A 6,173-nucleotide genomic window follows, 5' to 3' on the forward strand; every position below is an offset into this window, starting at 1 on the left:
GGCCATTTCTGAGCACTGTCAATGCCCACATTGATGTCGGGAAGGGAGAAATCAAGTTCAACATAAACGGAAAAGAAGACCACTTCACATTCAAGCCCAGACCAGAGAGAGACTCTACAGTGAAGGAAGTTTATGAAGAAGAACCACTAGAGACACCATCTCTGGAGGAAGGTAATTCAGAAGATTGAAAGATTTGGAGGTCCAGCTTGGGGGACCTAAAAATCCCAAACCCTCACCGGGAGGTAAATCGGTATTTATCCGCATTATTAATTCTCTCATATTTAATTCTTGCATTAGTCATATTTATTCATAGCATTATTATAATAATTAAAAGCCCCATATAAATAATATTTATGGTGTGTAACAACCCATATTTATTAATTATTGTGGAGGCACAAAAATATTTTCCAGTATCATTTTAATAAGTTTTAATTCTCATTGATTTTTCTGCATTATATTTAATTATAGCAACCTTGTAGAAGCATGACCGACACTCCTTGGATCCCACATGTCATACACCACACCTCACACACATCCCATCACATTATTTGATCCACCAACATAACTCCACTCACCAGCACTTTTCCACCGGCCAACCACCACCCATGATCTATTATTTTGCGTAAGAGTTAAGCAAAGGAGGGAGTGGAGAAAGGGCAGCCAGGATGGGCACCACAAGTGGGCACTCGCCCACCTATAGAGGGCGCCCGCCCTGTCCCCCCTTCCTCCTATAAATTGCCACCTCCTGCCTCCAACTTCTTCACACAAGCATTCCACAAAACCACGCAAGTTTCAGTTTCCAGAGAAGGAGCTCTTGTAGTGAAGTGAGAAGAGAGTAGAGAGGAAGAGAAGAGTGGGAAAGAAGTTTTTAGTTTTTGAGTAAGAAAGTGAGTTTCACCTAGTAAGTAGTGATCCCGCTGTCCAAAGCGGAAGTAAAAGTTGTTTAGGGGGAGGTTCTGCCAAAATAAAAGCTTGTCTTGAACGACTAACTCCTGGACTACTGACATTCCGGACAGCTAACCACTAACATTTTCTCTCACATTTTCCACTAGTTGTGTTTTTGCCAACTTTTGTTTACAGGATGTTCAAAAAGGTGAAGAACGCAGGGAAGGCCCTCAAGAACATAGGTACAAGGAGTTCATCCCGACACTCCTCGCACCCGTCAGAGATGAGCGTTGAACCAACGCCCACACAAGCTCCGTCATCTTCATCTGATCAGCAAGTCAAGGTCCTCCTCAAGATAGGAGACCTTGGACTGAAGACCCGAAGGAAAAAGGAAGTCTACCAGCAGCTAAAGAACAAAGATTTCATTCACACCCCTACTCTTGATCCCATACTGCTACAAGAAACAGGTATGGATACTGAATTCGACATAATTTTCCAGATGTTAGGTTGGACAAATTTTTGGAACATATAACACTCCAAAATTTTTAATTTTTGGATTGTTATTAGAAAACACTAAATTAAATAAGGATTTAAATTTTTTCTAAAATATTACAAGATTTTTAATAATTATTGTTATTATAAAATGAGAAAAAGGTGAAATTTTAAAACTTTTATTAAATTAAGTGGAGGGTGTTTTATTTGATGTGTGTTTTGTGCCCTAGCTTTGTTTGGCTTGTCTGAGAAAAATGAATTTCAAAATTTCTAGCGAACACGTTTAGGTCCTTTTGTTTTTCGGAAAAATAAAATTCCAAAGGTCCTATTTGAAAACTAATTTATATTTGAGTTGAAAAATAATTTAAAAATATGTTATTAAGAAAATATGATTTGTTTTTAAAAGTAGTAAAGAAAATAATTCTTAAAATAACCTCAAGTTAATAAATTAGATTTTGGTTTATAAATGTGGCGAAGAATTTGGTTTAAACCCTTTTGAATAAAAAGAAAAAAAGTTTTTCCTTTCTCTTGGGCCGACCCTCTTTCTTTCTGGCCCAGCAGAGCACTCAGCCAACCCGTTCTCCCTCTGCACTGCCCACGTGGGCCGCCACCAGCCCACCCCGCCCCTGACCGCTCTTGGGCCTTGGCCCAGCAGCGCGGCCCGCGCCCCTGCCGCCGGAGACGCTGACCGGCCGGGCCCGCGTGTCAGCCGCAGCGGCCTTCTTCCCCACGCGCTGCCCTCTCCCACCTACTGCCGCTGACGGGTGGGCCCCGCGAGTGGGACCCACCGGTCATCCCCTACCTCCGGCCAGATTGGAGCCGGACGCAACCACCAGCCCCGACGTCCGCGCCGCGCGTGGATCGAAGATCCCCGGTCGCCCTAGCCTATAAAACGGACGCCGCAACCGCCTCCGCGCCCCTAGAAACCCTAACCATCAATCTCGCTGCTCGCGCGAAGCCCTAGACCCCTAGTTCGAGCTCGCTCTCGTCGAAATCCCGGGCGCCGTCGTCGAGCTCGCCTCCCCACTGCCTCGTCCGCCAAGGTGAGACGCTCTCTGAACTCGCGATGGTGCGACGAACGCGTAGGTGCTTTTGGTTTGATCTCTATCCCTCTCTACGCGTCGCAAGGCCTCGCCGGAGATGCCCACCGCCGCCGAGCCCGCTTAGTCACGCCGCGTCGCCCCGTGTGCTCGCCTCGCCCGATGGTGCCCCGCAACGCCGTCCAGGCGAGCACGCCGCTGCCGCGCATGGCGCGTCGCCGCGAGCGGCACTGCCCCGACGACCCCATCGGCCGCATCCCCTCCCAGTCGTCCGATCTGAGCCGAGCGGCTCAGATCTGCCCTGCCACCACGGTCCACGCGGAGTCAGCGTAGCTGACTTGGTGGCCACGTGGCCTCCACATGTGCGCCACGCAAGCACGACCAGGTCAACTGGTCGAGGTCCTAGTTAGCCCCTGAACTTTTGCAAAAAGGTCCCTTCCTTTATTTAAAATTAACCAACGGTCCGGTGCTTTTCAAAAATAATTAGAAATAGGTCCTGTTTTTTAACAGATTAACCCCTGGCTCCGCCGGTATTTGTAGATTTAATCCAAATTGCGTTTTTAATTCTATTTTAAATATTTAAAATACAAAAAATAGCTCTGTTTATTCTCAGTTTTGCCACCGATCTAGTTTTGGCCATAGAATGCGCGTTTTAACTCCGATTGAGCCCGTTCTTGTCGCATTAAGTTCGTATCGACGTAAACTATGCTTTAGTAGCAATGTTCATCACGTCTGATACTTTTAGATTTCATCATAAATGTTATTTTGTTAATGCTTATTCAATAATCGTTGAAAATTAAAAGCAACTTAGGAGTTAGTAAATCTCTGATCTTTTTCATAAAATAAGTATTAGTATGTTCTATGCCAACTTAAATGTCTTTTTAGTTGTGATCTACTTAATCTAATTTTATTTCATAAATGCTCTGTTTAACTTGTCACAAATTCCTTGTTTTCTAATTATAACTAGTAAAGTGACTTAAGTGTTGAAGAATGGTTCGTAATTAGATTATGACTAAAGTTTAACTCTAGCTTTTATAATTCTTTATAATTTGGTCAATTCAACTTTGAGATATTTCTCTGAAAAGTCTATCACCTTCTTTTATGAAATAAAATACGACCAACGTATAGTTGTCTTCTCCGTTACACTTTGAACCTCGAAAGTCGTGTCCGTTTAACTATAGCTCCGTTCTCAATCGTTCTTGCACTGTCACGATCGTAGCAACCAGTCGTGTCGTTTAGTACGCTCTCTTTCTAAGCTTTTCTTTTGATTGTTGTTTGTTCTTAGTCGTGATTGTTTGTTTGCCTATTTGTGTTGCTTGTTTGCTTCGAGTAGAAGAAGTGTGGTTCGTCAACAGTGAAGATCAGGAGCTAAGAACCGACAGTCGAAGCAGAAGTTGGAGATCAGAAGAAAGAAGCCAAAGATTTCTGAGCAGTTATACAATGGGAATAAAGGTAAGTGCAGGCACCCTTTGATCATATTGTACCTATGAACTTTAAATACATTTACTTTTCACTGCATGTGTCTTAATACTGCAAACCCTAAGGACTTGACTAGTCTTCTACTATATTCCTTGTACTCCGGGGTTTTTTATACATGGGTAGAATAGTGAACCGTAGTGATGCTTAGCTGCTCTACTCATCTAATCTATATAATAATCAAAGTAATAATCTTGCACTAATGAAACCTTCAATGATGACTGAAGCTTCAGTGGTGGATAATGGTCACTTCGGTGATGGAGATGTTGTGGTGCTTGCGAGCATCGTGGTTTGTTGAGGAAAGGGGGAGCGGGTACTGTTGGTGGTCCGGTTGCCGGGCGTACCCGTCTCTGCTCTCCGTAAGGACTTAGTCAGGGAGCAGCCCCCTAGGACCTACAGTGCTGCTCCAAGCTATATGGCTCTGGCTTGACTAATTATCAGGACCTCCACTGGTAAGGTGTTACTTTTTGGGTAGGCGTAAGGAAGTAGCTTGGGTATTTGTATTAAGAGGTCGGTCAGTTCGGGGTCCCATTGCTATGGGCATGGCTGCCGCACGCCCCGGCAAAAACTTACGAGTGGCATCCTATTAGTTGGACCCTGTGAAAGGTCTCGTAGTGAAACCCTGCCTGCTCACCTTGGTAGTGTTTTGGGGAGTCGCGACCCCGGGCGAATGGGAATCACGACTTGGAGTGAATGTGCACACCTCTGCAGAGTGTAAAACTGATATATCAGCCGTGCTCACGGTCACGAGCGGCCCAGACCCTCACTTGATGAGCAAATTGGATTCACTGGATACTTGGAGGCGAAACTTGGTTGAGGTTGCTACCTCATGCTTTGGGGAATGGCGATTCCGTGTTGGCAGGATTGCTATCCTGTGTTCTAAATTTGGGATTGTTATCCCATGACCTTAATGGGGTTGCTACCCTGAGTTTCTATCTAAGGTTGCTACCTCAGTAATAATAATAATGATAATGATTAATAAAATGGTTAATCTACTTCCATCTAATTAAGGGTTGGGATGCTTCACTCATATTTAGTAATAGGTTGTTTAATAATAAAGTTATAATAAAAGTTTACCAACTAAAAAGCTCACCTGCAGTCAAACAGTGTCAGCTTTTCCTTTGATTAAGCCTTGCATGTCATTATACTTTCTGCCTGTACTTGTTGAGTTCGACATGAACTCACCCTTGCTATTTCCCCCACACCTCAGTGTGTAGTAAAGTGTTGCTCAGAAGAAGGACATAGATGCTATGGAGTTTTCTAGAAGCTTATCAGAAGTGCTTGGCGTACGGAGCCCCCAGTCAACCGTCCCTGAGAAGATTGGAGCCTAAGAAGTTTAGCTACTATTTCCGCGTACTCTAATGTTTGTAAATGTTAATATAAGTATGTTTTCCGCTATATATAACATTGTTTCTGATATTTTATTCTTTTGTTATCTGTATGGACTTCCTGGGCACACATATGACGACTCTGGTCTTATTTTAAAAGCCAAGGTGTGACAGAACATAACTGAGCTAGGTTCTCGTCTTCTCACCCTTGAATTTCTTTGCACTTTACAATATTATGAGGGGGGAATTGTTTTTCGGATGTTCAAACAGGAGATTATGTTGTCTTGGAGAGAACTGAGCGACCATCTTGGTTTCTCTTCAAGATGCATCCTGAACATTGACTCCGACTTACCAAATTTTAAGAGACACCAGTTCTGGAGAGAGATATCTAGAGATAATTTTTATAGCCAAGCCCAAACCAGTGACATGGAACACCCCACTCTTAGGATGTTCCACAAATGGCTTGGGTACAATCTTTTCTATCGTGATGATATTAGAAAAGTAAGAGTAGGAGATTTCCAACTTCTATATGCTGTCATTAATAAAGTACCCACTTCACCTGTTACACTTTTGGTTTCTCATTGGCTTAGTATACCTAGTCTTCAGGGACCTGTAGGATGTACTTCACTTATCACTCGTCTAGCCTCTAGTCTTCATTTACTAGAAAACTCGTCATTGGAATTCATTGACGAGTTACGAATTTATCATGGCTATGACACATTTAGACAAGCTCGGATGTTGAAAAAAGAAGGGAACATAATGTATATGCTATATGATAATAAAGGCAAGATTCGGTTACCTAACCCGAACCATGGCCTTTATGTTGTTCAAAATTACTTGATTGAGATTGCAGTGACACCGGTAAACCAGAGAGCTCCATAACGAGTGGCATCTGAAAGGATGACCACCCATCAAGAACGCACCTGGTATGGAGCTGATCCCGGGCCGGAAG

This window comes from Sorghum bicolor, chromosome 7 (genome assembly GCF_000003195.3).
Source record: "Sorghum bicolor cultivar BTx623 chromosome 7, Sorghum_bicolor_NCBIv3, whole genome shotgun sequence".
In the NCBI taxonomy this organism is placed as follows: domain Eukaryota; kingdom Viridiplantae; phylum Streptophyta; class Magnoliopsida; order Poales; family Poaceae; genus Sorghum; species Sorghum bicolor.